The sequence below is a fragment of the Haemaphysalis longicornis genome, unplaced genomic scaffold (genome assembly GCF_048455015.1).
Source record: "Haemaphysalis longicornis isolate Haplotype H1 unplaced genomic scaffold, Haemaphysalis longicornis Haplotype H1 scaffold_4, whole genome shotgun sequence".
NCBI classification, from domain to species: domain Eukaryota; kingdom Metazoa; phylum Arthropoda; class Arachnida; order Ixodida; family Ixodidae; genus Haemaphysalis; species Haemaphysalis longicornis.
In genome coordinates, this window is record NW_027526361.1 from 200,738,106 (window position 1) to 200,763,454 (window position 25,349).

The 25,349-nt window shown below is 45.8% G+C and overlaps 1 protein-coding gene across 6 annotated transcripts in view; it reads left to right on the forward strand.

Annotated features, from left to right (window-relative positions):
- LOC144179609 (sex peptide receptor-like) overlaps positions 1-25,349 on the forward strand; it is a 429,469-nt gene that overhangs the window by 105,976 nt on the left and 298,144 nt on the right. For 3 of the 6 annotated variants that reach the window (XM_077708022.1, XM_077708024.1, XM_077708026.1), the window contains exon 1: positions 2,848-3,410. The exons of 2 other annotated variants lie outside the window; for them this stretch is intronic. The gene's annotated coding sequence lies outside the window, so the exon portion shown is untranslated. Of the gene's footprint in view, positions 1-2,839; positions 3,411-25,349 lie in introns of those variants that run through there. One more of the 6 variants, XR_013324304.1, reaches the window with a different exon arrangement.

The following is a 25,349-nucleotide window of genomic DNA, read 5'->3' on the forward strand; positions in this document are numbered from 1 at the left end:
GAAATCCTCCAAAAATATATTTCCACGTTTTACAGCGTACTTTTTATGCTTCTTTTTTTTGTATTTGTGAAACTCGCTCCTCATAAACTATTACGTTTGACATCTTCATTTGCGAAAATATATGTTGTGATTATGGTTTGAAAAGTGTACGCTTTAATTGTTAAAGTATTGCCACATTTCCCGCTACATTTGCCACTTACCTCCGAGGTAATGTTGTGTAAGGTTTGGGTCAGTGCTGACATGCGAATATCTGACTTTTTTTGCTGAAGCTCGCTAGTGGCTCCCCGGTGGTATGTTTTATTGTACAACAAAGAAGAACTACTTACTACACCGAAGGGTACAGTCCTATGAAAGAATATTTTCAAATGTAGGTCCCAACAAAGATGGTATGGCCGTGATAACGAAGGCGTTCTTTATGCACAGTACGTTCCGATTGTGCTATCCCTGGGGTATTTTCGCGCCGTCGCAGCTAACTTTATCCGGGACCTTTAAATTCAGGTCTGGATACGGTGTGATACATGTAGATCTGCCTTCACTTGCGTGCAATGCATATAATTTAAAGTGGTAGAGTATGGTAAGGTAATGCAATGAACAAAACTAGAAAGTTCAGGGAAACAGGAAGGACCCGAATATTGAAGGAGGCGCTCAATATCTAACACCTGGAATTCCGCTTTCAACACGTTTCTGAAGTGCAAGATCGCTTACGGAGGACTGGGGGTGGCAGCCAAATGAATAAGGCTCCCCTTAAAAAAACAGGTGCAGTGAGCCAAAGAGAAAAAAAATAATTGTGTCCGCTGAAATTTCCCTCTCGTGAAAGCGCATAGAGACAAGAAATAAAAAAGAAAGCCGAGTAAATTCGGACGCGGAAGCTATGTTTAATGTATTGTTTAGTGATGTACATGTACACACATAGCTAACTTTGTTTTTGGATCCAGCGCCGAAGATAGGCGTAGAGTATTGTAGTACGAGTAGAAAAAGTCAGCGCAGTGGTAGGAAATTGGTAGAAGAATATTACGACAGTGTCCTACAATGGTAGGGCAATGGTAGCACAATTAAAGGCATTGTCAATAAAGAAGCATGGATGCAAAATTCAAAAAAAATGTGCCGCGATTTAGAGAGAAGGACATTCATAAAGCAGTGGAACGTGCTCAATAAACTGAACATAAAAATTTGCGTGGGTGAACATTGCTCGTTAGGGAAACATAATGTAACGATTGAACTATTTTCGACAGGAAAGCACTTCTGAAGAATTTGTAAATGAATAAAACGCCTCTGGGGAGCCCATTGTAGGACAAAAAACAACCTGACACAAAGATGGGGACGTTTAAGAAGACACAGCAGGATCTGTGATGGAATTGTTTAGCTCGGTATTCGTCTCTGTGGTCTTTTTTTGCGTTACCATAAACTTCAACTGACTAACCCAAAAAGAGTTTCAACGAAATGTGCGTCGCCAAAGTGACGTTCGATAAGGCATTCCACAAAGCGACTTCGTCGAAGAGGCCTTCGATGAAACGGCGTCTGATAAAACGGCGTTGCCTCCTCGCCACTTCCTGTTAGGGTTTTTCGGTGCTACGGACGGATATTGATCCCGATTTAGGCGGATATTGATCCGCCTAAACAGCTCGGCTGTTCGAAGTGTTACAGGGTCCCTTTGACGCACGTCTGTATTAGCACAAATGAGTCGAATAAAATTGTATGGGGCTTTTTGAGGAGCAAAATGCGTCAGCGGGCATTTGAAACTGTTTAGTTTCCCGTGGTGAGCGCGTGAATATACTGCGTGAAGTAAAAGGCTCCTCTTGAAGTATGCCCGCTTAGTGCCAATTTTTGGCTCCAAAACGTAAACCCTAGGCCGCCGTTAGCCTGGATTGTGACTGTTGGTTGTAGATTCTAATATAAACGTTTTCGGTTTTACAAAGTAAATATTTATCGGCCGTTAAACCTTCAGGGTTACAAAACATGCGCAGATATTTCCCTCGTTTCTCTGAAACTACCCGGGAAATTTGTTCTAATATCGCGTACGTGAAATATTTCGGCGAACACACTTCCCAAAACTATTGGAAACGTCTGTAACCACTGTTACGGAATCCATAGACGCTTATGTTATTCCTTATTTCACGATAGTATTATACTGTACGGTATTTCTTGCACTTCGTTATTGGCTTGCTTCGCCATCAATATCAGCGTTCGTTATGTCAAATCATTACTAAATCCTCACATAGGGCTCGGTTATGGTGGTATTCCGTTGCCTATATTGCCTATCGTCCAAGAGCGTTCCTGGACAGCGAAAGAATGCTCCCGCCGATAGGAATTTCGTTGCATGTGTTCTTAGGATTAAGCATTACGCAATACAAATTTCTACCACGAAATGGGTGGTACTTCCGTCTCACACTATTTTGGCGGTTTTAGGAGAACAGTGCCTTGCTTCAGGGCACTCAAGAGCTAGTGTAGTCGCGCACGTGGACAGGAATTTATGACTTGCGTAAGCACTTCCGAGATGGAACAAATCGAAAAAATATACGGCGTGGAGAAGGGCTCAGCGAAACCGCTCTTAGACGGGCAAAGAAGGCAGCGGTGGCTTTACGGGCGGGGTGTCTACGAATAAGAAATATCGCAAATAAAACATTCGGAAAAGAGACAAAACTGTGTTGAATATACATAAGGCAGAGCTAAGGAGATTCATGGCAAAACCAAGACGAAAATCGCAAAAACTGCGTTCCAGAGGAGCCGATGAAAGCAGCGAGAGATTTAGCGACGCAGCTGCGAATGACGAGGTGGAGTGAAAGGGAGCGACGGACGGGGAAGGGAGACGAAGCACATTCTCAAAATGGCGCAGGCGCAAATCATCGCGGCATTTTTTTTCTGCAGCTTGGCGCGAAAGAAAGCCAAAGCTCGTCTGTGTGTTAGTAGATAGCCCGCATTTGCTCTTTCACGTGGAGGCGGTCTCTGGGAGAGGGCCCACCACTGCGGATGGCGTCTGCGCGACGTCCTACCCAAGCTCTGCGGACGCATCTTCTGAATTAACAAGAACCGTTGTCCCCAAGAGCCGCACGCCGAAAAGACAACTACGGACAGCCTCCAGAAAGCGGGAAAGCTCGACAGAGGTTCGTTTTCAGCAGTCTAGAGGACGAGGCCGCCATTTTGGTGTCTGCGTGTTTTAAGCTGTTTGTGGCCAAGCCAAGAGGACGTGTTGCACGGTATGCGCCGTGAGTGATCGTGATTGCGTGTGTTGTGCTTCAACGTGGGTACTGGGATGCTGTGTGTTGTTCCTGTCGTTAGTGCGCATCTGCCATTGGAGGAACTGGCGTGACCTTACTTCGCAGTTAGACGTGCTGTGTGGAATGCTGATTACACCCCATGCACGCCTTTGCTTGGATTTGTAACGTCGCATTTTGGACCTGGTGTTGAAACAGGTAAAATTTTGCCTCGTCCATTTTCACCCTTGGCTGTTGTAAAATAATGTCGCTGTTCATTAGGTCAGTGCCACAGTTTTATTATTAGTGACGTACCTCGCGATGAAGAAATAATTTTCTTGGTGAGACGCACGAAGATAATTAACGTTAGGTTATGCGCTTTGTAAAGATAACTTATTCTAATATAAACCCCAGACGGCAAAAGCGGCAAGGCAACGCGAACGCCGAGATAATCATATGAAGTTGTGCATCTACCTGGTCATTTTTTTTCCGCAGTAAAATCAGAGATTTTCTTTGTTTATTAAGAGCCGCAGGGAGATCATGAAAATCAGTCCCTAAGTTTGGCTGGAAAATGAAAAGTGAGTAATGGGTAGATACATTGCTGGTTCTCGATTCACCGTCCTGTAACTGCGCCATCCGGAGCGTCAGGATTGTGTTAACGGGTCATTGTTACATTCCCCGTGGTGCAATTACCACCGCACATGCTTAGGATGTCTCATATGGTTGGGGTGATTTAAAGCCACATTCTTATAGGGCTGAGAACATCAGCGCAATAAGAATCCCTAAACTAGACTTGTCGCTACTCACTATTCGTTGTTTCCTAACCTTTTGATAAAATGCAGTAAAATCATTTCAGCCGTCTTTCTAATTAGTCACCGTTGTTTTTATATTTAAGGAATGGCTGATAGATTTAGGCCTTTTTTTAGATGAGCAACTATTCACACGTTTGCAGAGCCATGCAGATACTATTGTAAGTTTTTTTTGCTTAGCTTAACGTAGCTCACACAAAAACAACCAGACGCGATATGAATAATGCCAGACTGTGAACAGGGCATGTCAAAATTACGACGTCGTGGCCAACATATGGGCTACAAAATGGCTGACGTAAGGGACACCAAATATCCGAAATTAAAACAAAGCACGTAAACACTACTTGGTGTGAAGAAAAAGAAAAAGTGCGAAGAAGGAAGCTCCTATAAAAAAGTAAAGCCCTCAAGTTGGAAAGAAACAGGCTCATTATTGATTTTGGAACCAAACTCCGACCTTCGCAACGGGAGATCACCAAGCTTTCTCAACAGCAGCACAACTCGATAACCGCAGGTGACTAAATCTGCACCTATTAACGCCTTGCGGCGGTCGACTTAGAAAAGTGACTTGTGATAGACGAATGTCCTGAGTCCAATGGCAATATTTTCCGCATGTTAAATACAGAAGTGGCAATTAAGCTAGTAAAAAACTGCGCTTGCAATGATGATGATGGCGACGATGGTGGTGGTGGTGATGATGGTGATGATAGTGATGGTGACAACGACGACGACGATGATGTTGGTGATGATGACGATGGCAACGACGATGATGATGATGGTGCCGACGACGACAATGACGATGACGACGATGACGACGGCAGACACGTACCTGCTTGAGAATATCATCCAGTGGCATTAACTTCCTCTTCCGACTCTCCATTGTAGCGCACACTATTATTTTTTGTTCGTAGGCACGTGAAGGAGTTATGCTTGTCTTGTGTCCCTGGCCATACGGACATCAGGGGAAACGAGCTAGCGGACCATTTAGCTAATCTCGCTCTCACAGCTCCCATTCAATTCGGAATTCATAACGTGACCCTATTTGCATCTTCAAGATTAAGACGGTATTGGTATTTAGACGCTACTCGTTCAGACTCACTTTTATGATTTGAAGAGTACCAACATTTAAAGTTCGGTTGGAATGTTCACTTTTGTGGTTCTCGGCAATGCTAGGTGACATTCACCGAGCTGCGCTGCAGGATTCCAAGGCTTAATTTCTATCTGTTCAGATCAGGACTTTCACCTACGGAACTATGTGTGCGGCGCCAGGTCCCTGAAACAATCGAACATTTTTTTCTGGACTACCGCCGTTTCTGAACAGCTATACAACTGCTTTTGAAGGGCCGAATTGAGCGATTGGGGGTGACTTTTTTGATTCCACTTATATTATATATTGGCGCATCAAATTTGGGGTTTGCAAAAAGGGACATATATAGGTGCATTTAAAATTTCTTCCTTCTTCAGGTCATTTTAATTGCGGAAGGGTGCTAATTAATGGGTAATTCGGGATTTCTTCGTAACTAAGTTAGGAAATAATTCCGGAAATAATTTAGTATTTTGAAGTCTCCACGTATTTAACAACCGATATAGCCCTGGCCAATCCCCCCTTGTGGGTACGTGCCAAAATATTTGAGGACATCGTCATAATCATCAGTTGCAATGACAGTTGCCATCACAAGCCAATGGTCCTTCCATCCTGCCTTTTTTCTTCCGCCACAACCTCTCTTTGCCATGCCCCGCCGTGTTGGCTCAGTGGCTAAGACGTTCTGCTGCTGAGCACAAGGACGCGGGTTCGATTCCCGGCCGCGGTGGCCGCTTTTCTGATGGACACGAAAGGCACGCGCGCCCGTGTGTTCAAGATTTCGGCACACATCAAAGGTCCCCAGGTGGTCAAAAGTAGTCCGGAACGGTCCACTATGGCGCACCTCATAATTTGTGAAGTTTCAGCGCGTTAAACTCCATATCAATGAAGTGCCTTTGCCATGACGCTCAATTGTTTTAAAAGATTTGGGTTTTTTCCGCAGCAGTCTTCACCTTAGATATAAGGCCTATGGTAGTATACGGGTATGATATATTTTATTGTTCCTGGCAATCCTTACCGTATGCCGACATCTCAACCTAAGGGCGTTCCCACTGTCGCCTCCGTCAGAGGAAAAACAGCCACCGCGTCTGGGACTGATCATACATCATCGTGCTCAGCAGCCTAATGCTTTGTCCCTGAATCACCGCCGTGATCCAGCCTCAAACATCAATGTAATAAACAAAAGTTTCCCAGCCTTCCTATCCTTACCAAACACATTGTGCAGTTTTCAGGGTTACGAGATATGTATAAAACTGCAAAATGACATGGTTTCATCAAGAGAAAGGCTACCGCTTCAAGGAAAATTTATTGTGTGATTTGCACCCCAGTTTGAACAGATTTTTTTTGTGACCGGGAAACTTTCTATGCGGGAGAGCTTTAAGTCTTTCCAGTGTACGTGTAACGTACTCCCATGACTCCTAGCCATTTCTAATACGTGGTGAACGCGAAAGCAGTGATCTCCAATTCAACACCGCTTGAAGGCACAAGTGTAGCGTTTATTTCTAACGAGCTATGTTTTGTAATTTTATGTGAAGTAGTGCAGCGGTGCTTCTCGGATTTCCCACGCGGGCATCTTAACTTAGACCGGAAATATTTATACAGTACTGCCGAGGAATATACTTCCCTATGATTGCTGCGCCGCTAAGTCTGGCCAGCGAGTGGGCTCTTAGATGCACGCTCCGCGTTCCACGTAGCTCTGCTTATGCCCAGGCGCTGCGTAGAAGTATGGTCATTTTTTGTCTATTTTAGTAATTCGGCGCATGTACTATGGAACGTTTTAACTTGGGTATTGCAATCGCTTTTTCACGCCGGCTTGTTGGCTCAGCGAAAAATAATTGCCCATCCAATAAAGGGTTGCTAAATATGCGCTCGTGGCACCCACTGCCACTGATCTGTGGATAGACATTAAGTGCATATAGTTCATTGGTTGTTTTTATGGACGTTTCTCATACTTTCGATATTTAATTATTTCTTTTTACTCCTGCTACCTTTTCCCCATGGGGGAAGTTGAGGGCCAACGATTAGACTCTCAGGGCGACCACTTTTCCTTTCAATATACTGTTCTGTATTCTACCTCCCTCCCTTCATCCCTCCCATCTCTCTCTTTCTCTGCCTGTCTTTGTCTCTGTTCTTTGCTTGGATAAATACCTGGCTACAATTCGCAGCAGTTCCGTAGTGACACGGCACGGCAGAAAAAAAAAACGGAAAAACCGGGTGGGCTCCGTCATAAACACTTGGTAGAACGCCTTTCGGTATTGACCAATTACCTGTCCATCCCTTCTGCGCTGGGCACAGGTCAGGCCTCTGGGCGCATGATAACCTAAATTTGAATGCTCCAAGTGACCGCCATTTTGCATTCAGACCTATTTAGCTCTCACAGGGCACCCAGACATCTGCGAAGGTATATTTTTTTTGCTTTGTTAGTTCTCTATTGTTTTGGCATATCCACGAGATCTGCGTCGCAGATGCGTGCGCGGTGTCTTTCTTCTCGGGAAGAGGCGAGAAAATTCCATCGACCGCAGCTGCGGAAACCTCCCCGCTGTTTGACTCCTGCGAAACGCCAAGCAGCTGCTGTGTGACCTTCAACTTGCTGGTGTGGATTGACATTCTGAATATGTTGACGGCTTTTTCCTCTGAACAAGGGGACACGCGTAAATGCGCCGAGCTGCTTGAACGAAACGTGTGGAGACGTGTCACGTGACAGCTTTGTACAAACGCGTCTGGAATGTAGCCGTGAATTTTATGCATTTCAGAAAGGCCGAGGTATGTGGGTGTGCTCTTCCGTGCCTTGTTAGTTTAAAGCACGATAACCGAAGGTGCCAAGAGATAGGGGCAGTGACACAGAGAGAGAGAGACAGACAGACAGACAGACAGACAGACAGACAGACAGACAGACAGACAGACAGACAGACAGACAGAGATTTTTGTTAATAATAATGCATGGGCGCCTGCTTAGTCGTTACATTGCAGAGGACCAGTGGGAACGTCTTCGAACCGTTGTCTCATGTACGCTGCCTTTGTTACCTTTGTCTTTATTTGGTGGTTTTTTGCGGTCAGCCGTCGTTTGCAACTAAGAGGGTTCAACTTAAATTGAGAACGACGCAGTTGGCAGTGGAGCGGAATATGATAGGTGTAACATTAAGGGACAAGAAGAGAGCATAGTGGGTCGGGGAACAAACGTGTGTTTAAGACAAATTAGTACAAATTTAGAAAAAGAAATGGACGTGGGAACGCATGTAATGCGAAGGCAATATAACCGTTGGTCATTAAGGGTAACAGAGTGGATGCCTAGAGAAGGCAAGCGTTGCAGGGGGCGGCAGAAAGTTTGATGGACAGATGAGATCAAGAAGCTTGTGGGGGTAAATTGGTCGCAGTTAGCACAGGACCGGGGTAATTTTAGGTTAATAGGAGAGGCCTTTGCCCTGCAGTGGGCGTAGATAGGCTGGTGATGATGATGGTGATGATGATCCTGTCCCATCTGAACGATTGCTCCAACATAGTGAAAGAGCGCATTATTTTTTGGGACAATGGCGAAATGCAGCCACTCTCTGTTAGCATAACATGGGGTTTTTTCCCCTGGACGTGACGTGTTTGGCATTACCAAACGAAATATGTAAGCTTTGTTAACGAGCGATCACACACACACCTTCCATACTTCATTTTCTCTCCAAATGAAATGCTTTATTTTGTTCAAAAATTCGTAAAGCATGGGCACACATTTTTACTAAACTATGTATTGTAGCACACGACCAATAAATCTAAAATTCCGCTAAGTTCGTCAATGAAGGCCATGTTGTTGGGCGGAATGTTTTTGCGTAACAGAGGAGCTCCTGCTGAAAACGTAGATCTTGTACCAGCTGCCCTCTCGACTACCAAAACAAACACAGCAGTAATTACGGACTCAACTTTCTCGGATAATAGATATGTCAGAGTGTTCAGCTTAGTTTATTGTAGAAACAACCTAACTGCCCCGTTGTTTCTAAGCACCACTTACTGCTTAGTTCCCTGTTTGGTGTACGATGTTCTTTACCCTCACATGTGAGCAATGTTGTAGTCATGTTGGTTTTGCCGAAGATTTCACTTATAAAGTCTGCGATCACTTTCATTTGCACATTAGTAGGGCGTTTCTTTCCAGAACAGTATCCGAGCCATCGAAAACATTTTCGGACACTTAGGTCTGCTTACAAGCTTTGAAGGTTAAAGTCCTGCGATTATGGAATACCTATTTACCGCTACAATGCGTTTTCCATTATTGCTTTCAAGAGAGAGAGAGAGAGAAAGAGGGGGGGAGATACAACTTTTATGTGGGCAGGATGACTCTTGGTCCAGTGGTTCGTCTTTTGGTGCAAAACACTTCTACAGACAGACTGGCCGCTCACCACGTGACAGTTTCTCCAAAACCTGTGTTGTCTGTGGATGGCAAGCACCTGTTCTCCTCACGTGCCGTCACATATACCGTTAATGTGGAATGCACCAGGCTACCACTCAAAGCGTAAAGGTACATGCGGAAGTACAAGCTGGTCTTGCTTTGGTCCTCTCGATGGCTTTAAATTCGTGTCGGTGGGAGGAAGGGAGGCTCGAACTTAAAGGGACACTGAAGTGAATTTGTCAAGCTCCCGTTTTTGCTTGCACTGCGTAGACTGGCTCAAATTAGCCCACTTTTCATCGTTTATCCGGTTGACAAATCGGTAATTATTTTACAAAGCGCGAAAGAAGAAAAACTACCATGCGCGGTTTGCGGCGGCCGCACCAACTAAGGCTGTGACGTTGAGCGGAGGGGCGCCATGATTGGACGATGCCCAAGGTTAGCAATCAAACAAGTTTCGGTTTCGGTTTCGGTTTCGGTTCTGTAAAACATAACCAATGGCGTTGTTGGATGGGCATTCTCAATATCTCAGTAATCATCGTACCGCGCTTCTGCCATGTTGGCGGCTGTAAAATGCACAAGATAAGCCTCCCAGGACGGCTTGTAGTCGTAGCATTCACTAGCCGAGACCTACGCAGTGCATGAACGCCCTCCGCGTACCCGCAGACGCCCAAATGTCATGCGCTTTTCCCCCATATTTGGAGCTTGCCTCCCTCATGCCTGTATCGTAAAAAGCGTGTTCGCACCAGGCCAAGGGTCTGTTCATTCTGGCCTGTGCCCACTGCCTGCAAGCAGTCGGTGCTTATGGCAACAGCACGCCAACAAGAAGTCGCTAGCGCGCCAGTGCCAGCCTGCGCGTGTTTTGTGAACTAGTTCGTGTAGACATGAACGTTGCGGCCCAAAAAAAGGTGAACTCAATATAGAAAACATCGGCGGAAAACATAAAAGTTAACTTACAAAAAAAAAAAAAAGCACGTACCCGCGGGGATTCGAACTCGTGACTTGCAGAACATTTGCGGTGAACTGCATAACGCCTTAGCCCACTCGGCCACTTTTTTTTTTCTTTATTACCAGTCATCAACACACACTTACAACACAAAAATAACCACACTGCATTTGGTACAACAAACACCGACATTAACATACCAGCCGTGCTTCCGGCTAGGCTTTGTTATTTAATCATCACTTTAGAGAAATTAACGGCTCTAAAAAATCCAACCAATCTGGTACTGGCTGCTGGACTCTCAGCCCCTCAAAGAACTACGTGACACTCTCCCGCAGGAACTGCCGGGCCGGTAGGGCATCCACGTCACCATGGAGCCACGCCATGCGCGCCCTCCATATGCTGTGAAGGCCCAGGAGCATTATTAAATCGTAGGGGACTCCTTCGTTATTCTGTGTGGGTAAATACCGTATACCATGCGGGGTAAGTGGGAAGTCTTTGTGTAAAGTTCGCTGCATAACATCCCAAGAGTGAACAGCCATCCAGCAGTGTATAAAAACGTGGTCTATGTTATCCGGTTGTTTACAAATTGTACAGTCAGTACCCCACGGTGTATCTAACCCCTTTTCTTTTAACCATGTTTGCACAGTAAGTGTCCCCGAATGAAGTTTGAAAAAAAAGACTTCACCCCCGGTTTTACAGCCATACGCTTAACTCTTTTCAGTACATCCTGCCCTGGGCCTTCTTTGTACAGTTCTCTATATCGTGGTATCGGGAACAGACTGTCGCAAACATCTTTATATAATTTTCTACGTGACACTGTACTCAAATATTCCATCGAAAAACGAGTTGACAGAAACCTGAGTGACATGACAACTTCTTTAAAATATCCTGAAATCCTTCCCTGTATGTGAAAACTGGATACGACAAATTCCGGCAGTGCTTGAGACAGCCGCACCTGGCAAACTGTTCGCAAAAAAGGATCGCTTGTATCACGAAGAAAAAGGAACCTATTCACCAACTGGCGGACAAACAGGTGCGACAACCCAAGCCCGCCCTCCTTGACGCGTCGAAAAAGGTTATCTCTACTGCACCTTTCCCATGTAGATGACCAGATAAACACAGCAAATGCAGGATGCATTTTCTGTACATTCAAACGCGAGCAGTGCAACACTTGCATAACGTACCACACTTTGGCAATAAAAAATAAATTACAAACAGTCGCTTTAGCAAACATTGAAAGAAAAACCCCTTTCCACTTTTCTGCCCTGTCGCGTATTAGCCCACTCGGCCACGAAGCCGGATCCGCAGGCCTTACTAATATAAGGTATATATTGCACAACCGGTTTACACTTTTATTTAGTTTTGGCATTTCAAGCAGCTTAGGTGACTATTTGTTGTACTGCGCTCGTGCAGTAAGCGTCGCCCGAGTTTCCACAGTAGCTCACGTCTAGCAATTGCATTTCGTAGACGGAAAAGCGTTCGCAGATGCGTAGTCGTGCTGCTGACCGCTGTTCTTGTTCGCCCAGCGCAAAAAAAGTGCTTCCCGCGCCCTAGTTTTACGCTGTACGGTAAAAATATCAGTTGATTTTATTTATTTAGTACCTATATTAACTTCGCTTACTCTTCTCCAGCCTTCAAGAGGCCTTATATTTTCCTAATGGCGTACCAGTCAGCGAAGCGTCGCATGTGCGCTTGTGCAGCGCCTGTGTGAAGCGACCTTGACTTGGAGCTAGATACAGTGTACAAACAAACCAAGTAAAGAAAGGCACATTCTTCCATTCACAAACGTGTCCTGGTTTCGTTTGAACTAAGCGAACGAATTGCGACCAAGCAATTTTTTTTAACCTCCTTGATTGCGACGACCCGCCGGCGGCCGGCGGACGAAACGCTGGGCCGACTGACTCTGTCTGAAGGCCGGGGAGCCGTGCAGTAGCGCAGCCAGCCAATTGCCACCTCATCCCCTCCTGACGTCACACGAAAACGCCACAGAAAATGGGCGAGCGTAAAGAGAGGAGGACATCATTTTCGAATTAGTTTTTCTACTAAATAAAATCGCGTAAACGCGCCTAGAGTGGTCGAAACATGGCCTGGGGACTCCGGACTACAATTTGCGCTAGTAATCCCGCAATGTTTACATATCACTTCAGTGTCCCTTTAATGAGGACGGGTTCACAAGCTACCTTTGGGTTTTCTGTTTGGCGAAGCAGAATTACATCTGTTGATATGATACTCTTACGTGCGACCCCCCACGGAGGCTCAGTGGCTGTGGCATTGTGCTGCTAAGGACGAGGTCGCGTGTTAGTTTGCAGGCCGCAACGGCCCCTTTTCTGATGAAGCCGAAAAGCGAAAACGCCCATGTGTTCTAGATTGCGGCGCCCGTCCAAAATCCCCAGGTGGTCAAAATTAATCCGCAGCCCTACATACCATTAGCAGTTTTTCTGCGTTTACAATAGATTCTATTCTTCACTTATCGCAGAACAGCGCTCCCGTATAAAGCACCTTGATCAAACAGATGCATGAATCTGTACCAAAATAAACTGCCGTGCTTATATTGGTGCGAAGTGCTATGTGTGTAGCCTTGTTCATAATCGTATCCTGAGCACTGTTTTTCTTTCATAGATTTATATGTTCTGCTCATTTCTCGGAGTGATATCTATTTTGACAACCCGCATTTTTCGAGTGACTCTCATCATCAGCAATAACATTCATAGAGGAGAGAACAATGTTCTGAGCTGACATAGTCGGCATGGAAGTGTATTGTATAGTGGGGAAAGACCTTCCAATTCTTCCAGCTGAAACAGCGAAAGAAGTCGGACCTAAACATACCAAGTAAATAAATCGAATAACAGTTTCTGTACCATACCACAGTGTTATCAATGACGCGAACGGTGGATCCTTCAATTGGGATTTGCTGGTTCATTAAAAAACCAAGTAGAAGGCAGACGAAATGCATTGTGAGAAATTTAGCTGAGAGGCATATAGATATCAAAATAGCAAGCGAAGAGGGAAGATTTTTATAGTAGTTATAATGGTCACTGTTTTCCTCAGTGGACATAGCTAGGCCGAGTGGCTTCTCCGCAGTTTCCCTTAGAGTGAAGCTTCCAGCCTGCCACTGGTGTCGCTCGTAGACCACCAAAAACGCACTGCAGGAAAGCAAACTTTCTCTGAAAAAGATGGTAGCCGCCGCGGTGGCTCCGTGGCTAAGGTGTTGCGCTGCTGAGCACGCGGACGCGAGTTCGATTCCCGGCCGCGACGGCTGCTTTTCAGATGGAGGCGAAAAGCAAGAGAGCGCCCATGTATACGAGCTTTCGGCGCACGTCAAAGATCCCCAGGTATTCAAAATTATTCCGGCGTCCTCCATTACGACGCGCCTCATCGCCTGCGTTGCGTCGGTGCGTTAAACCCTGCAATCAATCATCGAACTGAAAATGATGGTGATTGGGAGTGAAGTGAAGAAACATTACAATGCTTCCCGTGGTCGCAGTGGAACCCGCGCCCGTCGCGTTATGAAGCAGGAGACTATCCGATTGCTCCATTACAACCGGTCGAAGCACTTTAGATTTGCAGAGTGATACTAATCATCATTAATAATTAAATAGGATCCGCCTGCACCTGGGTTGACACGTCTGATGTTTCGGAATAGATTTTGGAAAGCTTCGCGTTCCTTCATCCTTGTCTTTTCGATAGAGGGATACCTGTTTTTTTTTAAGAGATTGAGGTGTCGTAGCTGTATTAAAGCAAATGCTGAGTGCTGGAACTGAGTTCAAGAACTTCGCACCAATTATTTTTAAGCACTTTTTCGGTACGTCCCAATAACAATGCCCTGTGCACTTAAAAGAGAAGCATTTTCCGCTAATACCCCGTGTTTTCGGTGGTTGCTAAACATTTTCCCGTAATAGCGAATGCAGGAACACTGCGGCTTACTCTCAGGTTGCCATTGACGGTAGCTATGAGGCACATTGGGATGTCTTCTCCTTTCGCACGCGTGAAGCGTGCGTGAGCAGAGGAAGGGCTGACTCCGCAATCTGCACGTTTAGTGACGTTACACTTCGTATACAAGAAACATATCTCCAAGCAAAAGTAACTGGATTCCCATCAAAATTTTCTCTCCATGTGGATGCGCTAAAACGTAGGAACGCCTAAGCGTAACGACGCTGTTGTGCTGGCGAAGGGGGGATGGTCCCCCGACCATGCAAGAACGAAAGCCGAGCCATGCGCAAACATCAGGCGCTGAAACACTCTGAGAACTGGCAGTGTTCTGGAGCCCCATCGCGAAGCCGGCAAGCCGCAGCAAGCCTATCTACCGGCCGCACATTCCTGCAGAGCCGTGGATCATGGCGGACCTCAGCTTCGTAGGACTGTGCATCCGCTCGGGAAAGGAATTGAAAACCACTTCATCAACAAACCACCCGGGACCTCACGCATTTCCTGCAACAGGCTTTTCCCATGCTGTGATACATGATTCATAGCGTCCTTCAAGTACCAAATCAAAAGCTTCGCTATATGGCAATACATTGCGCTAAAGTGGAGTTGTATGTGAATTTGTCGCTTTCAATGCGAAAAGGTTAGTTGTCTTAATATTGTCCTGGTGTGGTCGCCGTCGCGCCGCGTGGGACTTTCTGAAAAACTCCTCTTTCCCTATTCTGGCCCTCACCATGTCATCCCACAAGTGACTGATGTCACGTACGAAATATCGCCGGCCATGCCATCGCCAACCTCCCACAGTTCAACAACGGATGTTGTTCACGTAGCCCGCCTGAAACCGTAGCACGGTTCACGCCCGGCGTCGCTATAATTAGTACCGAGACGGCGCATTCGCCGCGGGGGGGTATGCTACAGCGTCTTGCAGAAGAGACTGAGCAGAGCAAGAGTTAATAGCCTATTTACAACATTGGGACATGTGCCAGGTACCAGCTGAAAGAGAATGACCGTAGCACGCTCGGAGATAGAAGTAGAAGAAGCGAGAAGTATAAAAGAGAATCTTGCGCCTTGCCTGCGCGGTGCTCGCAGGATTGTAAACAGACTGGGGGGATACCTCTTGTACCCCTTGGCTTCACGTCTTCCTTCACGTCACCGGGACATGTAATATGCAAAATTGTGTCGTCCTGCGTTGTATGCGAGAAATCTCACGTGAAATGGCAAACGCTGCAAAGGAGTAAAATCACCGCAATTGAGCAAAAATAAACAGTAAATTTCTGCCTCGGAGGGCGTCTAACTCATGCGCCCTGAATGCGAGACACGGGCGCAATCTCGTGCCACGACAGCGCGCCGTGACCAGCTGACAAAAATGAACTCAGGGGACTTACCTTTCGTTCAGGGACATGTGCTTGAGACGCGTTCTACGGCATTTATAGTTATTTTAACAGCGGAGCAGCTGTAGGTCGAGCATTTTCTTCCGTCTTGAAAGTCCTGCGTCACGCACGGGTATGAGCAGCTTCCCAGATCCACCGGCGGTCTCTATAGGTGGGTCTGGGAATCGTCTCACCGGAGGTTCCTAGACCCACTGAAAGATGGCGGACTGGTCTCGTAGGGGCGGGGTCTTCTCCCTACTGCTAGCAGAGGGATAGGGGAGGGAACCTCCCACCGCCGTCGTGTAGAGACAGATTTCGTTGCGCAAACTGTAGAATTTTTGTGGTAACGGTGCTGTCGTTCTCAGGCGAACGCCCATTGACGTGTTAGCCGACACAAGACAACCTAAGCTCCACTGCTTCACCACATCTCACACGTGGTGAAACTGAGTTTAGAAAGACAATAGCCTTTCTTGGGTTTCTTAAACCCAGAAATTTTGGTGTGTCTGAATGCCTGTTTGTCTGTTTGTCTGTCTGCCTGTCTGTGACTCGATTCAGCCACGCGGCCAAAGTAAAACAAATCAAAATCAAATCAAATCAAATCAAATGAAGTTTATTATTTCAACAAAAGAATACAGGGGGTTATGTTTTGCAGACAAGGGTCCCAAAGTCCAGGGACTGCGACGGGACCCTCGATAAGTAAATTCAACGAATTCAGTCAATATGCAGGGTAGCAGCGGAGGTGAATACAACAAATAAAACACTCTTTAAATGTAACTTATACAAAACGACTGAAATTGATAAAGAAAACGCCAATAACATATAGAAAAAAAACGTTGCAAGGGTACAGACGTTTAGTGAATGTCAGCTAAACAAACAAATAAACAAAATACATCGGCCGCGATGAACGATAAAAAATGATACAAAGGAAGAACACCGATAAAAAAAACAGCCAACAGTCGGGTAATTGGCAGCAAAAAAAAACAAACAGCAAGACAACAAAAACGAAAGAAAAGAAACCAAGAAAAGGGAGGGGGGTAACCATACAGTTAACACGGTTTGGGCAAGCGCGGGGAAAGAATTGGAACAATGCAAATCATAGTACCACTTATGATAACAACAGGATACAAAATACAGAGCATCACGCTTGTGTGCTGAAGATTGCTACATTAAAAGGAACTTTTAAACAGATCTTTTAAAAGAAGACAAGTGCGTAGCGGGTTTGACAGTTGGTGGTAAGGATTTCGAGAATGAAACAGCAGCGAAGTGTGACGTTTGCTTTCCGTAATTAGAATTAAAAAGGGGCAATAGAAGATTTCGATTAAAGGCAAACCTGGTGGAGTTGGGGTTAAGCAGGAAGGGTGAATCAATAAAACTAATTGGCAAATGATCACTAATCAACTTGAAAAACAGAAGTGATAAATTATAATGGAACATTTTCTCTACGCATAAGATGTTATGTTGATGTAACAGGACCGACGCATTTGAGTGAAAAGGGCTAGAGGTGATAATACGTATAGCTTGATTTTGAAGATATTGAATGGATGACAGGTGACAATGGTAGGTGTTGCCCCATGCAGCGATTCCATAACTAATGTGACTGTGAATAAAAGCAAAATATAGAGACATCAGTGCATTAAATGAAAAAAAAAATGGTCGTGCTTTTATGAGAGCGCGAATACCGAATGCACATTTTTTCTTTACCTGGTTGATGTGGTAAGCGAATTTAGGCGAACAAGCCCTGCGCAATAGTCTTATCTAGTCACAGCTAAATCTACCCGTCTAAGTACGGTGTAAAGTTCATACTTGTCAATATTGTTGAACAACAACAAGACATTGCGCAAATATAAGGCAAAAAATTAATACAGAAGTGGTATTTCCCGTGTTCTTTTATAAAAAAATTATACAAGCTTGATTTGTGTGAAATAAATGCTTCATCAACTGCAGAAAAAAAATTCACTTGGCCGTCGCCTGCGGTCGCCCGCGCCACTATAGCTTTTGGCGCCATTTTAAGAAATCAACCGCCAACAGTTAAGAAAGGTTCCACTAGATAGGCTCCACGTTCTGTCTGGAACGCACGTGGAGTAGCGCAACGCGGTTCTATAAACGTTGAAGTAGGGCGCCTCGATTCACGCACGTGCCCGCCGTTCGGCAGCGTTAGCATCGAGACCCCCGGCCTGGAGCAGCGGAAGGCGGCGAATTTAATGTCATTTGGGCAAACCTTTGGCGTCTTTACCTTAGGAGGAGAGCGACGCAAGAGGAACAACGGGAGGGGTGAGCGGGAAAGCGAAGGGAGGCATTTACTTTGCAAAAGTCGATAAAGACTATCGTGTTTTGTCGACATTTGCAACGAAAGGAACAGACAGGCGGCCATATTTTAGACGTTTATTACAGAAGTAGAAATTAGGCAAGTGTTAAAGTGCTCTACCGCTACGTGCCCTCCTAGCTTGGCGATATGTACGCGGGTACGGGGCCACCTGATGTTTCTAGTACCTACATCATGCGGCATCCGCTGCAACCAGCAATAGTATGGCGATCAGTGCCAATGTGGGTATGTGTTGGCTTAGGATGGACCGATGTTGCGCTTTGAGCTTCCAACTCATCAAGAGTACGCGCGACCTGACCCGCAGTGATTTCGGTGTTTGGCCCGTCACAAGCACCAGGGTCACGATTACGAATTGTAAACATGGGCCGAAATGCGTACCTGGAAAAGTTGAGGGTCAAGGCTATCGGTAAAAGTAAAGGATAAAAGAAAAAAAGCAGTCCCAGAGAGTAAGTGATAAGTTTTATAAGTGAAGAACAATTTCAGAGTTTGCTTATTATAATATCGCATTGACTACATCACAAAGAGTGTTAAGTGGTCTCAGGATGTTTGCAAAGCTGCGTCCTAAGTGAGGAAGCGCCTCCAAACGTAAGACTAGAGGCATAAGGGATGAAGAATATTACAAAGAAACGAAATGTTTATTTAGAAGGTGTTGCAAATAGTTTCGATGGAAGTTTTTAAAGAAAAACGTATGGGTAATAAGGTCCCTTCATTTCCAATATTTTTAAATATTTTGTGCAGCTTGCAGTTTATGCATTCCCAAGAGCCAAAGGTATGGTTAGAATGAGATCGATGTTCACCACTCGAAATAAAAGCGACCAAAGCGAGCTAGTGAAAAAGTTTTCGGAAAACTCGAGGAAAGCAGAACCGGAACAAGACAGGTGGATATAGCACTAAGCTCGTGCAAAGAACAATTCCGTAGAAAACATTCGCATTGCTACTGCAGGGTCGCCACCAGTAGTTGCGCCCTACGAACTGAATATGGGAAACTTGATGTGGAGAGATCGGCAGAGGTAAATTTTATTGACGGTATAATGACCGTCCGACTCATCCGAGAGTCCTGAAACTCCGAATCGGAGTCGCGCAGCGTCATCTCGCAGTGCTCGTCGCAGTTTTTGGAAGCAAAGGGATCATTGGGACAAGCCCACAAGGTGTATGTTAAGGTGGCCAGGCCAGTCGATGTGTGATTTTCCAGAGCAGCGAAACAATGCTTGCTACGAAACATAACTTTGAAGGGAGTTCAGTGCATTCTGTTGGGTGCCATGTCTCAAGTGGTTTCATTTCATTCATTACCTGATAGCGCGAATTCTGTTAGCACATCTATCATGTCCCTTTAACCGATAATCTGTAATTTCGACAAAGCGTATTTCTTTTGTTGCATGTCGGAGACTGACAAATTGTTTCCCTTTGAACCATATGCCCAAGAAAAAAAATATGCAATCGAGTTTTCTGTACCACAGCATTCACTGATATTTCATGAAGCAAGGAACTATTGCACAGATAGAAACTCTCCTGCAAAGAATCATACTCGAAGAGATTACGCCTCTTCGTCGCCAACTTTAGTGAATGAAAGGTCATGCTAAATGTGTGGCCATTTTTTGCAACGTGGATTACGATCCTTAAGTTTGAATTTGTTTTCATTATTCAATTATTGAGTATCAGCAATTTTTCAAATTTGTGGGACTTCAACTTGACGAAGCTACATCTGTGTTATGAGGCACACCGCAGTGAAGGGCTATAGATTTATTTCGACTACCTGGATATCTTTACGTCTCCAAATACTTTGAAACACGGGAGTTTCCGTTTTTGAACTCTATCATAAAAACAGTCACCATGGCCCGGATCGCACTGAGTGAGCGCAGCACGTAGGGCTTCCTTTGCGTGCTGCCCCGTTTTCTCAAATACTTGGTATACGATCTACGCAAGAGCTGAGGTTGTACCGCTAAAACATAAAATGGGTAGGTCAACGAAAATCTTCGGTACCAGCAATATCACCAGTGTGTTCATTCTTTGCAAAATTTTTTATATTGTCTCCTTGTGGGCTTTTTTATTACGTGCCCTTCGTTGTGGCGGAATGCGTAAAAATACTGCGGGACAAGTGCAACCTTTTCTGTACAAATCAACGTTCGGAGGTCGTCATTTTGATTAAGGTTTATTATGAACTTCTTGCAATCAAAAAACAAAAAAACCACAAAAATTGACATATTCTTTAACGGAATTATTTTACGTACCTAACGGGGCATATGCATTTTACAGAGAGTTTATATAGTAGTTAGAGACGATAGATGAACTTTGACTCATTGTCTGTTTGAACGAAGAGAATATCGAAATTTTCATTTTGGTCTTTCGTCCATGGACGTTTATCCTCTGACGAGTTAGTTGATCGCAGAGTTTATTTTAAAACAAGGTTGCTGTGAAGTTCCCGAAAAAAAATTGATGTTGGCGAACCATCACCCTCTCTTCGAGCAGTATTTGCTTCCGCGATCGCTTGTCCCAGTTATATTTTATTTCATGGGGCTTTTCGTTTAAAACACAAGTCAACTAATATTTGGAATAGCTCGGCGACCCTAGCCGGAAACGAAATGAAACCCGACGAATGTGAGACAAAAATGTGCCCAATCCACAGTAGCACAAGAAACATCTAAAAGGACCTTTCGAGGTCCCCTCGGAAAGAGCTACAGCCACCCTAACCGGATGAGTGATGGCAGGGACAGAGATAACTCGATTTGATTCGGTCAAACTTGGCTGCGGTTCGCAATTGCATTGTCTGCGCTGTTGGAAGCCATTATTTCCTTGTCACCCACCCCCTTCCAAAAACCATCAATGACATTCGAAGCGCGTGCGGGAAAAAGTCCGCGATATTGAATTCTCCTTCGTCCTGTCCCAACGCTGCGTGGCTCGTTTCACCCGTAGAGGCTGCTGAGGCAGACCGAGGCGACGTGGCTGACGAGACATGAGTAATCGCAGCACCAAAACAATGCGCCGCTGGACACGTTGCCATCGAGTACACGCACTGTGCAGCTGTGGTGTGCGTATAAACGGTTTGAAGAAATTTTTCTGCAAACTTTTGGAAGTCAGCAGAACTTGCATGGTGGAAAATGTTTCTTTTACTGCGAAGCACTACACTTCTAAAGAGCAAAGAAAATTGCCAGGCTACTACTGGATACACTAAGAAATATCTTAGGCGACTACTGGCTACAGGCTCCGCAAACTACTGGCACCGCCAGGGGTCGAACCTGGACCCAAACAAAAGCGGAGCGAGAGCCCGTCGCCTTGGCGACAACGCTACGCCCACTCGTGGAGTCGCCGAGACAGGCGGTGGCTTGGATTCCGCGTCTGGTGAGGGGGATGGCGCTTATTGGACGCGACACATCAAACAAGAGTGAAGAGGAGGCAGTGAGAGAGAAGACGTCATAACCGCACGTGCCGCCCACCTCCGCACCCTTCGAAAGACGCTCCTCGCCATTTTGTTCCTGCTGACGCTGCTGCGTTCGGAACTCCGCCATGCCGAATCCCAAGTAACGGCTTGCAGAGTCTTTCGTTACACTTTTTGTAGACCCACGTGTGGGAATTCAAGTGACGCCGCGGGTGTAATCGTTGTTGGCGTCGTTTACAGCTTCGCAGTCCAACCACTTGCACATCGTGGTTTGGAGCTAATTTTTTTAATGTAAGCGTTTACACGAAGTGGCTATTTGAAGGGATTTCTATTCGCATTCACTTTGTCATTCAGTCTCTGTCGTTGTAGTTACCCCCCTGAAAACTCACGTCTGGAGCACAGCGACAGTCAGCGTTCAAACGAAGAGCGGGGAATTAACTCGGTCGCACATGGATTAGGGCGAGCCTTAAATCTACATGTTTGAAGCACGCATCTCGTGATGCCCAGAAAACAGGTGTTTCAGAAAAGAGTTCAAGGTCTCTGAGATGGAGACGGTTCCAGTAAAGAGAAACAGCAGTGAGGGAGGGGATTCGGCGGAGAGCTCTTCGAAAAAGCAACGCAGCGCGCGCCAGCAAATGGCGATTGGTAGCAAGGCCGACGAGCTTCGTAGGATGCTCGTCCACGGAGCCGGTCATGTGGTGACGGGCGTGGCAGAAAAGTTCAAGAGAAATTTCAAGGGCAGATCAACGGAAGTTCTAGGTGATAGCAAGCGAAAGGAACGAGCTTCGTAGGGCGCTGTCCAGGGCACCGCTCGGGTGCATCTGGCGCGCCCGCTAAGATCAACGGTAAGTTCAACGGCAGGTCAACAAAAGGTCCAAATAGGCTTTCGCCTTCCCATTATTAGAAGGTTCTAAGTATCACCAGAATTTCTGTTGTGTAAATATGAATATATCTTGTGTACGTTTGAAAGCGAGTGATTTTTTTGCGAAAGAGTATCAATTACGAAAAGTGGCAGAGATTTTCTGCTGAAAGCATTCATGGCAGAAGTAAATCATACAGCGTTATGCCAATGCCTCACGGCAAACCTAACGTCCTTCCATGCGAATGACATTTGGATTTAATGGCATTTGGATTGGCCGAGGCATATACTGCGGCAAGTGCTGATGAGCTACATATAAATTAACATTTTACGGGGGTAGCCGCCACGATGCATGCATTACCAAGGAGTGTGGATATTCTGGTAATTAAATTTTGCCCGAAAAAATGGGCTAGTATCAGCTATTACGAAAAGAATTGTTAGGAGTTATTTTGGTCGATAGCGGCGCAATTGTTTTACATTAACCATCAGCTGGGGTTCTCGTGATGATTTGTCTCATAGCGGTTTTTATGCGGCGAACAGGAGCAGAGGGTAATGAGCAACCAGGGCATCACACGAGACGTGCGGGGATGCAGGAGCGTAATGTCGAGCGTCATTGGACCAAACAGTCCCGCGCTCGCGTTGAGCATATCTCCACATTCCCTTGGATAAAACTAGAAGTGACGTTGAGACGATCACGTAGCTTCCCTCGTGCTACTTGTTGCTCTTTTTCGAGAGAAGCAAAACTTTTTTTATTAAGCATTAGGCGTGGTGTGGTCCGTTATTTCCGAAATCCATGCTCCTGTTTAGCTCGACTGGCCCTTTGGACCAGCGGAAGTTGATCTTGAGGTAGAGAGCCGGACAGCACTATTTCCCGCTGCTCAGGGGATGGAGAAAGGGGTGGCAGGGCTGGGGTGTTGTCGCACTCACGTATAATGTCTTTGGCAGTGCCTGGAAGGTTACAGAATTCACATTGGGCGTCAAAGTGTGTTGGAACTGACAGGTACGTCCCGGATTGGATGGGCAAATGTGTCAGTATTAGTCTGAGTGTGTTTCCCTGACTTTTCATGAGTGTTGGATGTGATGCGGGTAGAGTTGCTCCATCGAACCTGCAGTGTGGGTGATTTCTCGGAAGGTTGTGAACAGTGTGGGTTCCGGTGTCTCCTCCGCTGTCTGTAGGGCGAGATCCCGGGCCGTGAGATGGGCGTGCTCCATGGAGCACGGAGAACTGCTTTCGGCATCTCTCAGCGCCGCGAAAGTGTCCCTCCATAATAAAAAAAAAATGGTAGCCGCTGGAACTCGGGAGCGCTTTTTGAGAGCAGTTGTAAGGGCTTTTGTTCATCCAGTAGAAACTGTTATAGCACACTTGGTTGCTTCAGTAAAGCGTCGCTTTTTTAAGCCTTCCGCGTTGAGCTTAATAGGCCCTGTTGGCGAGTTATGCTGGCTTTCGGAATGGGTGTGTTTATCCGCCCGTTGAGTTATCGCTTCAGCCCCAGCCACCGGGGGCCGGCAAGAACCTTGTTGATGCTCGACCCGGCACCCCTGTAGTGTTTAGCATCACAGGCGACACAAATAAAAGTGACCCCCTCCCCAAAAGCAATAGACACAGAGAGAGAGAGAGAGAGAAGGAGAGAGAGAAAGTTTTTGTTTTGGCAGAAGAACTGTAGGTCAAGGGGGGACGCAGGAGTAGAAGGTAGGGTGTTTGTGGCTTCGGACACCTTGAAGGGGGAAAATTCTGACAGAAACCGGTGGGCCCCCTGAGAGGACAGGAGAGGCCGCGTGGAGCGCAGAGAGCAGACACACGGCTCTAATCTGTCGCGCTACACCGCCTGCCATAGAGTACAGTGCAATTGAAGTCAGCATGGGCAAGTCCACTGTATGAGTGTCGATGTATGAAGACGCGGCATCTAAAGGAGGGTTGAAGGTTTTGTAGCGCGTACATCAACTGAACAAATGGGACCGCAGCCACAACCGTGAGTCCGTAATTTTAAGGCCTGGGGCTAATCGCATTATTGGGGCCCAAATGAGGACGATGATGGTCATAATTACTGGCGTAAGAGGTTAAATTTTTCGAAGCAGCATGTTACGCTTGCTGATTAGGGACAAGTATACATCATATGTATGGGTTCCCTAAATTATTTCCTTGGCTGGATTGGTACTATTACCTAACGCCTATTACCTGACGTATACGATCGGATGTTCTCTAATCACGAGTCCAGACGCAGAACAGCCCAAAGTACAAACTGCTTTTTATTCAACACAACAAACATTTTATTAAGCACTCAAGCTTGAAATAATACATGTCACAACCTTGGTACAAGGATGTAACCATAGGAATTAATTATTTCACATAAATGTTACATTCAAAATAATAAAGAAAAGCAATTATGTCCGACACAAACTTCATCACTCGTGACAGAATTGAACGAAACAAATAATCATTTCACACTGTACAATTTAAAAAACAAACAAACTAAAGACTCAGAAATTCGCATGTTGCTTGTAATAGCTCTGACGAGGTCCCTCTCGATCGGCGCGAGGGCTAAAAAACTCAGCTTCCTCTCGCCGAGCTTGGAGCGCAAGCAGTCTTTTCATGAAAGGCAGTTTTGAACAAGAGAGCATGGCATCTCAGTTTCAACTGGTTTAGTTCGGTAGGTGAGGGTGTGTTAGGTATAACCTAAGTGAAGTTCAGATATTTGGGAAAGCGCATACAATATTTGTTTCGTCTAACGTTTTGAGCACGGACACCTCGCGCTTCTGTCTTGGCGACTACAGCTCTTTAGATAATGACAAAGCTGGACCAGTCCACTGGCAAAAAGTCGCGTCGAAATCGCTACTGCACGCTTCCACAAATCCACCACCTCTACTGACCAGCTTCGTTGAGAAGTGCTATTCATGCTCAGCAATTCTTTTATTAGTCGAGCGGAACCCCTGAAACCGTGGGGCTCGGGATGGCAGCCCCCATAGCCCCCTACCATCATGCGGCACTGCCCGCAGCAGTTGAAGGCGTGAGCCTTTTAATGAGCAATATGTTTCGGTTAGAACCTGGGTATAAGCACCGAAAAACAAATTTTGTTACCAAATGCGCCGTAATGACTAGCCAATTGTATTTTTTT